Here is a 13,188-nt window from a genome sequence, read left to right as displayed (position 1 = left end):
AATGACCAGGCAACTGAAAGTGTGAGATCTCAAAGAAGCAATCACTGATTATTCTACTGAAGATATTAACTAGACTACTCACAGCAATTTTGGATTTGTTTCTAAGCCATATTTTGATCCATGCTTCTAATTTGTTTTATTTCAGCTGCTTATTGAATCTTAATCAGCAACATGGATCATATTAATATGGACTCTTGACCACACTGCAGTTTGGAATGATAGAGCTGTATAAGTTAAACCTAAAGAAAGTTTTCAAATTTTTACCATGTACTGAAATGCTGAAGCACCTCCTTAAGATATACAGGATTACTTTCCATTTCTGATAAGAACAGATACTACACTTGATCTTAGCCAAAAGGCCGAGAAGCGATGTACTTTCCATTTCTGCTAGCCCCTTTTCGAAGTACGATATTTTCAAAAGATTTAAACTTAATGGAGTATTTCTGCAAAAGTTCATGACCACAAGGAGAAACTCATTCATCACTACTTATTGTGTGTCGCTCTCATAAAACAAGTTTAGAATAGACTTCGGATTTCAGAAGACACCTTCAGATTTCCCTGAAGTCTGAACGCAGGGATGAAGAGTCGGCTGAATCACCTCTCACCTTATACTGAAGCGATACAGTGTAATAGCCAAGTAAGAGACTGGTGGGTTATCCTCTTCAATGCAAACAAATGCACTATTATTGAATAGATAAATGTATTCTGTGGCTTAAAAAAAAAAAAGAGATTTGTCCAGCTTACAAGTAATTGCATGTATTTATTACAATAACAGTATTTTATCTTTAATATTTATTTTGCTTTTTGTTCTGCTGTCATTTTCCCCTAATAAACTAAGAATTGTAACTTGGATACAATTAGAAATTAATAAATTCATTCAATTCATTTGGCTGATTCATTTTTTGGTGCTGTTAGGTCAATTTGCTGTTTCCAGGGCTGCGATATATTATAAAAGTTTATGTAGTGGGACTTGATTAATACCAAATATTTCAAAGTAGCTAATTGAAAACTTCTTTAGTCTAGACTTCAAATATATTTACACAATTGAGAAAAACCAAGAATACCTGATATTTTGCTGATTTAACAAAAGAAGAAAAGCATATTTTCAAAGCTTAGCCCTTCTACCAAATAATTAAAAAGCAGTTCTTCAAGGGAAAAAAATAAATTCACCAGGTTAGTGTTTTGCCTGATGACAATATGGGCACAATTTCTGTTTTACTATGTTTTTTTTTCCTCCAATGTAGCCACTCCTTTCAACTTTCTCGTTGTTCTTTACAAAATCATCTATGTATATATAAGCACAGACATTTGTAAATATACCACACATTCCCCTTAACACAAATATAATATGCATACTGATTATCACCTTACATTTCATATTAGTATTTTGCTAATCATTAAATACCACATATACAAAGTGTATAAAATATTAATATAGGTAATGAATTATATTATAACATGAACTACAATGTAATCACTGCCAAATTCAATAAATACATTGCCCATGCAACCACATGCACACATGCACACACAGTCCTTGCAAATGACAATCTTCCTCTCTCTATTGCTATCACAAAGCTGAATTTTATCATGCTCACTTCTTTATTTTCTCCTTTATTTTATCACCAACATATGATAACTAAATTCTACAGTTCAGTTTTACCTGTTTTTGAATTTTATTAAAAATATTCTCTGGTGTCTTTTTTTTTTTTAAGATTTTATTTATTTATTTGAGAGAGAGAGAATGAGAGATAGAGGGCACAAGAGGAAAGAGGGTCAGAGGGAGAAGCAGACTCCCCTCTGAGCAGGGAGCCCGATGCGGGACTCGATCCCGGGACTCCAGGATCATGACCTGAGCCGAAGGCAGTCGCTTAACCAACTGAGCCACCCAGGCGCCCTGGTGTCTTTTTTATTTGGTTCAAAGTATTTCAAATTCAAGCATATTGTATACATAGCTAGACCTCATTCATTTTCTTTGCCATAGCCATACCTATATTGTTCTTTGCTGTATGGTGTTCTATCATAGAACACAATTTATTTATTCATATCTTGGTTGATAGAAATTTGAATGGTTTCTAGGATAGACATGTATTGTATATAATAATGTTCTGTGTGCTGCATTTTTAAATTAATATATTTTGGATATCTTTTCGTTTTTGTGTGTGTCATGATATATACATCTGTATGGTATATATTCATACTATATACACATATATAAACATCAGGCATACTTACATACATTTTATATATGCTGTGTGCACGCACGCACACACACACACACACACACACCCTCTAACACATAGTCTTTGTAAATGGCTGCATGGTTTCCATTTTGTGGAGGTAACATGTTTTCAACTTGTTTTTTATTGAAGGACATTTACACTGTGTTTACTCTCTTGGTATTACAAACAATTCTATTGTATATCCTACTACAATTGTCTTTTCACACATATACAGTGTATCTAGAAGACAAATATCCAGTAGTGGCATTTCTGGGTCAAATAAATGGTATCTAGACTTCTTAAATGAATATTGTTACTTTTTTTTCAAAAGAAATTACATGAACAAATGCTCTTTTGTGCCACATTTAACATATTCCATTAGTTTTTTAACTCGGTCATTATTTCAATAGTTTTAATACCTATTAGGTTCAGTTTGCTAGATGAGAATATAGGAAAGGCATTTTTGGGGGGTGAAGGTGTTGACAGAATACCTTCTTCTGGTAATTGGATATTATTGGAATAAATTAATAAATTCTAAGACTACTACAGTCAAGCAGAGGCCATTTATTTATTCCTAAGAGGGCTTAAAATTGATGAACCCACAGAGAAATGTCAATTACCAGCCACCAGACTCTAGATAAATGGAGCTTCTGTTGCTTTGTGGTGGTGATGGTTTAAAATTAATGAGAAGAGGCAAGGAGGTCATTATTTCAAAGGAAAGTTTCTAGAGATGTTTGCCCCTTTCCATTTTTCTTTAATCAAATCTTTTGACACTTATGTCTAATAATATGCATCAGCAAAAAAGACACTTGCACTGCTTGCTGAACCACACAAACTGAACTTGATCCAGACCAAATTTTGAAATGGTGAAATTTGTCTTCAGAGCCTATCATTTCCCATGTCATGGCTTCCATATTCAGATTTTTTCATCTCCTCAGCTTCAGATTTTTTTTAAAGATTTTATTTATTTATTCATGAGAGACAGAGAGAGAGAGAGAGAGAAGCAGAGGGAGAAGCAGGCTCCCCGCTGAGCAGGGAGCCCAATGCGGGACTCGATCCCAGGACCCTGGGATCATGACCTGAGCCGAAGGCAGACGCTTAACCATCTGAGCCACCCAGGCGCCCTCAGCTTCAGATTTTTGAGGGAATCATGCTGCCCTCTAGCTTATTAAAAGAGATTCTTTCTCTCTCCCTATAGAAATTCATCTGTCACCTGGTCCATTTGTTCAGACTCTAAGGTACACTAATTAAGTACATTGATCTGAGCTATAGCATCAGTTTATGATTATAAATTATTGCACTATATCTCCCAAACATTAGTCCTCAGATTATTAACCTCATGCCTTTTGTGCCCTAAGGATGAGTGTATTATCTCATCCACATTAAGAAAGCAGACTCTTTGAAGACTAGCAGGCTTAACTGATTGTCAAAATATCTATTTCCAAGGGACCAGCAAGAAGAATAAGTGAGAGTAAAGTGTAGCTAAGAAGAAAGGAGATGAAGGTCAAGCAAGAAAACACATTTTGGACAAATAGTTTTATGTATCTCTATAATGTATCTGCCATGTGCTAGACATGAATAAACTCTTGCATTTATTTAAAGTAAAACAAATTTCTGTGGGGATACTTTGTCATCAGAAAGAGCAACGATTGGGGCGCCTGGGTGGCTCAGTCAGTTAAGCGTCTGCCTTTGGCTCAGGTCATGATCCCAGGGTCCTGGGATCGAGCCCTGCATCAGGATCCCTGCTCTGCAGAGGGTCTGCTTCCTCCTATACCCTTCTCCCCTGCTTGTGATCTCTCTCCTTCTAATAAATAAATAAAATCTTAAAAGAAAGAGCAAAGATTGTTCTTTACTAGATAATTGCCTTTTCTTCTGTTTTGTTTTGAAATTGATAGTAAAATAAACAAATATGTGTATTTCTCTTTACAATGTAGAAAATCTGAGACTGATTATGACAATAATAACCAGAAAAAATGAAATGAAACCTTGTAGGAGTGTAGTATGGTGAAAATAGTTTAACCACCACCAATAAGGTATTTTCAGTTGAGAATGGAGCAATGCTTTCACAGGAAATAATTTTAAAAAATTGATTGACCATGAAGAAATATTAACACCAGTCAGTGGAAAATGCTACTAATTAATATCTATATTTCTCCACTTATGAAATCAGGACAATATCTATGTGCTTAGGTTTTATTTGTAATCCAAGTAACGAGCAGTAAGAAAGTAATTACCAGATTTAAAGACCAAAACCAAATAGATAAGACCAAAACCAATGCCTTTCTCATGAGTGAGAAAGGCATTATCATGATTAACATAATACTCTTGATTCTGGTCAGTATGAGTATCAGTAATCAATAATATTCAAATGAAGTTACATACTGTACTTCAGTTATGTAGAATCTGTATTCAAAATGATGCTATCAAATAGTGTAGGAGATGTTTTCTCCTTGGTTCTTTTTTTTTTAATTTTTTAATTTTTTCTCCTTCATTCTTTAGATTACATCTTTACTATGGGAGGTAAAGTTATTATGGAAAATTGCCATCATTTGAGACTTTAATTCTTTTCTCTTTCTCAGATTATTTGTAGGGCTAAATCCCCAGTCCAAACATTTACATTCACTCTTGTTAATCTCATAAACATAGCTGACTCACCCCTGAAATATCTTTTGAAAAACAGAAGTCCCGGGACAGCAGCATTAAAGTAAAATAAGATTGATATGATGGCCTTGCCTGACAGCTCTGCCCTATTAGCAGAAGTTTCTTGAGATGGCAGGATAAAGCCCTGGGCAACATATGCTATGATAATCATGGTCATGACCTATTTCTGTTATTTCCTTTCAAGTTGGCTTGCATTGTTAGCAATTTCCTATCCATCTATGAGATATCTCTAAGGCATTGCTAGGGCTAGGATTTCATATGTAGAGCTGAAAGTAATGATACAAAAAAGAAAGGAAAAAAGAAAAAAAATGGAAAGAACAGTTAGTCAATCATAGAAGCCATGAAATGCTTTAAAATGAGACATTTTATTGCATGTATTTAAAAGAAATTTGAATCACATATTCATTTCTCATTTGTTTTAACACTTTGACACATCATTTTAGATGTCATCACCTGTCCAGGAGTGCCAAAATTTTCTCTGCCCATCCGGACACTTAGTAAAGAAAGTTAGTCATTCCCTTCCCCTATCTGTCAATTGTCTTTTTTCTCCCCTTTCAATGTAAAATTCTACATATTGTGTTTTGGGGAAAAAATGGAACATGGATGTTTTAGATGGTTTGAAAATAACATTAGCAACCTATCTGCTTGAGTTGATGTGATAATTTGGAAGAAAATGTATTTTTGATTCAAGTTGTACAGCATAATTTTAAAAAGTTTTTTGTAAAATGCAATAATACATGTATTTAATATTTCTTTAGTTAATAAGTTGTTTTTGCATGTAGAATTTGATGTCCTAAAATTGAATCTATTTATTTCTTTATCCTTCAAAAATTTTTATTTTACACTTACTATGTGTACAGCCTCATGCAACATTAAGCAGTTGGACAAAATATGGTGTCTGTACTCAAAGAATTGATGCCATAATAGTTAGGATTTGAAATATGGAGATTTCCAATGCAAAATAGTATGTGAGGTTGGCATGAGAGTCCATCTTTTCCAAATTCAAAGATGCCTTCTGAAGATGATGAAATACCAACAACAAATGATTATAGTGTGGACACACAATCACATGATTTACACTTACATAGATTTGGACTGGAGTAACTAGATATACAGCACACAAAAAAATTCCCTTTAACATCGTAGGGTGTTGTTAAATTCTTTTACATAAAAATTTATTTTCCTCAAGGCATTATTTATTTTCTATATCACAAACCCCTCCAATTTCTTCCCCCAATTCCGCCTAAATGTGGAGCTATCCAAACTAAACAGGTGCCCTGTAATTAATACATTTTTTACATTGCACATGGGTTGTTTTATTATAATGCTTTACCATAAAGTAGAGGGGGGTGGGAGGGAAAGTCTTACTGCTGAGGCAACAGGGAATGGACAAATACAGTTTCAGCCTTTACTGAGATTTTTAACTGCTTGAATAAACTCTTACTAGATTCTTAGATTACCTCATTCTTTATAATTATGAAAATTTCTCATCCTTATGTTTTCCATTTCTTTGGAAACCAGAGATTTATTCCTCTGAATTCACTGACTTCACACATTCTATTTCAACTATGTAACATGGATTTCTTTCCCTCTTCTAAGACAATAGAAATATTTTTTTTCTGAACATTTCCAATCATTTAACATTCTATATACGTTTGCATGTGTCCTTCCAGATATTCAACTGGAGTATGACCAAAACCTATAATATAGTTTACAATTAGATTAACCCCAAGGTAAGACTTAACAACACTTGGACTGATCAATATATAGTACTATGGGTGGACTGATTTGGAAAATCATCTATGTTTTACAACTACTCTTTAGCACTCTTTTTCTTACCTTTCCCTGTTGTCAGAAACAAAGACGCATGATTCCTTTACTTTACTCAACTTTTTTCAACAAACTGTAATCACTAATTTTTTCAATCATAATTAAGCCAATACAATTTCCTTTTCCTTTTTAAAAGCTAACTAGACATTTTTAAAGTCTGGATTTCTTGCAACAAGAAGTTCTAGGTTCATCTCCTTTCCCCCCCTGGTTTTACAGAGGTATAATTGACAAAAATAAGTTGTATAAATGTAAGATGTACAACATGATATTTTATTCATTTTTTTAAAATATGGAACCCTTCACAAATTTGTCATCCTTGAGTAGGGGCCACATTGATCTCTGTATTGTTACAATTTTTTTTTATATGTGCTGCCAAAGCAAGCATGTGATTTCTTGATATATGTATACATCTGAAATGATTTCCATAGTAAAGCTAATTGATATATCTATCACCTCACATAGTTACCATTTATTTATTTGCTTATCTATTTATTGTGAGAATATTTAAAATGTACTCCCTTAACTCTAGATCCACTTTTAATTCTGCCACAGACAAGCTTTCACATACTTTACAAAGAAGACATTACAAAGAAGACATTTTATTAGTTTCTTTGTCTCTAGAGAAGAATATAATTACAGACCAAATTCACCAGCCTAGGTACTCACATTGTTTTGTTCCACATGAGTACTGAGGTAAAGCAGTGTGACCCCAGAGTTTGTCAGCTATGTAATGAAAAAGATTATCCTTTTTTTACAAAAGTCTGAAATTTATTTAGTGCTGTTATTTTTTCTTTCATCCATTTCTACTCACTCAGGTGTGCCATCTATATACAGTATATAAACCTTGTGTTTATGGTTGCTGCAAAATTTAGCCAGTTTTATTGAGTAGAAAAAATTTCCAGGCTATCATGCAGAGGGAACAAAAGGTCACTCTGGAAATAGTTATGCGGTTCCTCCAAAATTAAACATATGATCTGGCAATTATATCTCTAGGTATCTATTCAAAATAATTGAAAACATATGTCTATAAAAACTATGTACAAGAATGTTAATAGCAGCATTATTTATAATAATCAAAAAGTACAAAACAACCCAAATATCCATCTGTTGATTAAAGGCTAAGTAAATGTGGTGTATTCATATAATGCAATATTTATTAACCATAACAATATATTACTGATTCATTCCATAGCATTGATGCAACTTGAAATTTCATGCTTACTGACAGAAATCAGACAGGAAAGCCACATATTGTATGATTCTATGTATATGAAATGGCCAATGTAAAAAATCCATGGAGACAGTGGATTAATGGTTGCCAGAGTTTCTTTTTCATATGATGAAAATGTTTGGGAATTAGCGGTGATTGTTGCACAATTATGTGAATATACTAAAATCCATTCAATTATAGACTTTAAAAGAGTGGGTGTTATGGTATCTGAATCTTTTTTTTTTTTTGGAAAATTGAGGACAAAAGGTGAACATTTATATAGATTAAAATGTACTATACCTACTTTTGCTTCTGGCCAAATTGGACTAACAGATATAGATTTATAATTCCTCTTCAAACAACTAAGAACTAAGAAACTGACAAAATATATAAAACAACAATTCTCAAGATGAATTTGGATATTAGGCAAAAAGGGCAGTGTTTTCTGGGGGAAATAAAACAAACAAGAAAACTTACTGTTGCCCCAACTTACTAAATGGAGAAATATTCCAGAAACAACACAGAGAGGGAAAACAAAGGCAAAGGACAGTTAGTGATCTTCCTGAGCTGATTAGGTGTCGATGGGAGTCTGGAGAAGCCAAAGCATCTAAGATTTGTAATTGTCTAAGTAAAAAAAACTGTTGAATATAAAAATAAATAAATAAATAAACAAACAAACAAAAACAAACAAACCAAACCCAAAAAAACCCCAAACCAAAATAAAACCAAAACCCAGAACTAATAAGGTAGTTCAGCACATTTGCAGGATGCCAGTTCATTATTAAAATATCAACTGTATTTCTATGTACAAACAATAAAATAAAGAAATTGAAATTAAAATGCAGGACCATCAAAAATATTAAATACTAGGGATAAATTTGACTAAAGATATGCAAGACTTGTATGCTCAAATCATCACTGAGAGGCAGTAAAGAAGCCTTGAATAAGCGGAAAGTTATACTGTTTTTAGGGATTGGAAGGTTCAATATTTCTAAGATGACAATTCTCCCTAAATTGATCTATAAATTCAATGTGATCCCTATCAAAATCTCAGCAGGTTTTGCATTGTTAGAAAGTGACAAGATGATTCTAAAATTCATATATAAATGCAGAATACCTAGAATAGTAAAAACAACTTTGTAAAAAGAAGAACAAAGTTGAAAGACTTTTATCAGCTAGCATTAAGACTTATTATAAAGCTGCAATAATCATGCCCGTATCATATTCATGTCAAGATAGAGAAAGGATCAATGGAATAGAGAGCCTGGATAAAGTCCCACTTGTATATATTCAATTGATTTTTAGCAAAGATGCAAAGGCAATTAAGTGGAGAAAAGAAGTTATTTCAACACATTTGCTAGAACAATTGGTTTTCTATGTGCACAAAATGAACTATCCATGCCTTGCTCCATATAAAAAAATTAATTCAAAATTGATCTTAAGTTTAAATGTGTTTCATAAAACTATAAAACTTCTACAAGAAAACTTAGGAGAAAATTTTTTTTCCTTTGGTAATGCAAAAATTTCTTAGATGTACATATACCCAAAGCAAAAGCCATAAAAGAAAAAATCCGTTAGTTTGATCTCATCAAAATTAGCCAAGACTGCTAAGATAGGAAAAGACAAACCGTGACAAAGAGGAAATATTTGCAAATTACTTATCTGATAAAAGATTTATATCTAAGATACATATACTACTCTTAAAGCTCAATATTAAGAAAGCAAACAACATAATAAAAAATGGGCCAAAGTTCTTTAGACACTTCGCCAAAGATGATATTTTATTTTTCATATGAAGGCATAAAAAGGCTCAGCATGATTAATCATTAGAGAAATGCAAATCAAAACCATAGTGTTGTTACACACAACTATTAGAATGGCTAAAATAAAAACACTGACCATACTAAGTACTGGTGAGGATAGGGTACAACTTTTAAATTCTCATAAATCGCCAGTGGAATGCCTGACCATATTGCCTCACCATTCCATTTCTAGGCATTCATATAAGACAAATGAAAACTTATGTTCATATCAAGACACATATGCAAACATTTACAGCTGTTTTATTTGCAATATCACCAAGCTGGAAACAATCCAAATATCAATGAAAAAATAAAAGTGGTAAGTACATTGTGATATATCCATACAATGAAATACTACTCAGCTATAAAAAGGAACAAACTGCTGATGAATGCAGCAACATAAATGAACCTCAAATTCATTATGATAAGTTAAAAAAGCTAGACAAGTAGATACTTTAATATTTATTTTTAAAATCCATAATTATGTATATTAATCTATAGTGATCCAAAGTAAATCAGTGGTTACCTGTGTGAGAGGAGAAGCAGTGGGTCAAGAAGAAAGGATAGAGGAGTTTCTTGAGGATTATGAGAAAATGTGGGGATGTGAAGAACAGATTCACTATTTTGATTATGGTGATGTTTTAAAAGTGCATACATATGTCAAAATTTTGACATAATTATACACTAAACATCTGCAATTAATTGCATGTCAATTGTACTTCAATAGAGCTGCTAACAGATTCTTTAATCATACACAAACCACCAATTTTTGTACTGTATGCCAATTAGGAGATTGCCACAGAGATGTTAAAACACATTCCAACTTTACAAAGATTATACTCCAAAGAACATAGTCTGACTTAACAACAACAAAAAAAGATTTCTTTGTCCAAACAATTTTGGAACTGTTTGATATTAAAAATCCCCTAAGTAGCAATAATAAGCAGTCATAAATCTAGGTAATTTTTAATTAGAAAAATGCAGAGTAAGTTGGCTCTTCTTGCCTCAGAAGCTATAGGAGACACAATCTTGAGCCAAGCTTTTTTTTTTTTTAAGATTTTATTTATTCATTTGACAGAGACAGAAACAGCGAGAGCAGAAACACAAGCCAGAAGAGTGGGAGAGGGAAAAGCAGGCTTCCTGCCGAGCGGGGAGCCCGATGTGGGACTCGATCCCAGGACCCTGGGATCATGACCTGAGCCAAAGGCAGACGCTTAATGACTGAGCAACCCAGGCACCCAAAGCTTTTTTTTTTACTTTAATTTTTTCCAGGTTTATTGAAACATAAATGACTTACAGAACTGTATAAGTTTAAGATATACAGATGACAATAATTTGACTCATACTGTGAAGTTATTACCAAAATAGGTTTAGTTAACATCCATCATCTCATGTAGATACAAAAACAGAAAGAACAAAAGAAAAAAGTTTCTTTTTTCCTTGTGATGAGAACTGTTAGGTTCTACTCTCTTGACAACTTCCAACTATACCATACAGCAGTGTTAACTGTAGTCATCATGTTGTATATTATATCTTTTGTACTTATTTATCTTATAACTGGAAGTTTGTACATTCATCCAAATCACCATCTCCCACCCCTTGCCTCTGGTAACCACAAACCTGATCATTTTTTTCTATGAGGGTTTTTTGTTATTTTTGTTTTGTTTTGTTTGGATTCCACATATAAGTGAGATCGTGTAGTATTTATCTTTCTCTGTCTGACTTATGTCACTTAGCATAATGCCCTCAAGATACATTCATGTTGTGACAAATGGTGGGATTTCCTTCTTTTTTATGGCTGAATATTCGTGTGTGTGTGTGTGTGTATCACAACTTCTTTATCAATTTATCTGTTAGTGGACACTTAGGTTTTTTTTCCATGTCTAGCCAAACTTTTTAAATGGCAATAAGTAATGGGAATTTTACCTTCAAAAACTCAGATCTTGACAAATAGTTTCAATAACTATATTTAGGGCTATCCAAAGACTGATTTACCCTCATATCTCTTAAATCAGTATATAATGGTGATTGTCTTAAACAAAATGATGCTGGAACACAATATCTTATAAAAGGAATGCCATGATTAATATAATAATTGAACATAATGTGTTATTTTAATGATATGGAGAATTAGGCTACCATTATAGAGAATTGAAACTATCTTGGTGACTTTCATAGATGGGTAGATATTTATGAGATACTAAACGATGAAATGCAGAAAATTATATATATATATACATGCACATATGTTTATATATATATTTGTGTATGATTCTGTGAGCACAGAGAAAAATATGAAGGTATGACTATTAATCGGTCTCCTGTGGTATGAGTGTTGGAAGGGAGAGGCACTAGAAAAAAAAGAAAAAGAAACAGGCTGAAAAACACATGTGTTGTGATTAGATCACATTAATATATTTGTGTAATTTTTAATATATTGCAATGAACAATTGGTTTATTATTTTAGCACTCTCTTAACCCAACTGATTTAATTCTATTGCATTTCAATATATATTAAATATGTATTTAAATTAAACCATATGAAAATGCTAATACTCAACTCTTTAGGAACTCAGAAAGGACAATTCCATATCATTAAACTAAAATTATGGTAAGTCATGCAGATTTTCTTTCTTTTTCTCTGCAGATTTTCTTAATTACCTTAAGTTCTGCACAAAGTTGATCTAGATACCCTACAGAAAAGATTCCTAGAGAAAAAAAGGTATTCATCTATTTTAATATTAAATATTATTGAGTAGTTACTTTCTAATAACTTGGTAAATTATTGTCCAAGCAAACTCTCCAGATATAGGATACACAAAATTATGAATAAAAATATAAAATAAAAACTAAATGTAAGTTGACTTGGGGAGAAATTAAAGAAAATTGTGAGGGGTTTGGGGGAAAAAATGAAGCAAGAATCCAGAAACAAGATAAACACTGGAGCACTGGTGTCCTCAGAGGCCTCTGGGGATGTCTGGCATCTTAGATCCTTCATTTAAATGGATGAAAGTGGCAGGATATGAAGCCTGAGTATCAAGCAGAATGGAGGATCTGATCTGATACTATCTCTATAAAGTCAAAGGAATGAAATGTCCTTGAGGGGGATGGAGGGCTACTTGACTTAAGCTGGGCTCTGGATAGAACAGAGAAAAGGAGGAAAAACATCTCAGAAAATTTCTCACCATAAGCTTTACCTGAAGTTGGAAAAAATTCACACCATGTTTGCCACAGACCCTAAAAGAAAAATAAAAGTGGTTCAGACTAATCTTATCCTTGACTATCTAAAAGATACAAAATATTGATCTTCTCTGGTGGAATACACTTTAGAACCAGACTTTATAAAATTTCTATAGATAAAATTCCAATGGATATAAATTTATAGTAAACAATTATGAGCAAGACATGTGGAAACAATCTTCACTCTATGAGCTAGAGCCCACAGAATGAACAAATGGGAGAA

At 32.9% G+C, this 13,188-nt stretch overlaps 1 non-coding gene and 1 pseudogene across 1 annotated transcript; both read right to left on the bottom strand.

The window, feature by feature from the left end:
• Positions 1–219: 219 nt before the first annotated feature.
• LOC113921230 lies at positions 220–371 on the bottom strand (annotated as a pseudogene).
• A 6,625-nt stretch (positions 372–6,996) lies between these two features.
• LOC113921169 lies at positions 6,997–7,098 on the bottom strand. The gene has a single exon (XR_003519566.1). It is a non-coding gene; the product is annotated as a U6 spliceosomal RNA (small nuclear RNA).
• Positions 7,099–13,188: the final 6,090 nt, after the last annotated feature.

The sequence above is a fragment of the Zalophus californianus genome, chromosome 3 (assembly GCF_009762305.2).
Source record: "Zalophus californianus isolate mZalCal1 chromosome 3, mZalCal1.pri.v2, whole genome shotgun sequence".
NCBI classification, from domain to species: domain Eukaryota; kingdom Metazoa; phylum Chordata; class Mammalia; order Carnivora; family Otariidae; genus Zalophus; species Zalophus californianus.
This window is presented reverse-complemented; position numbering and strand designations above follow the sequence as displayed.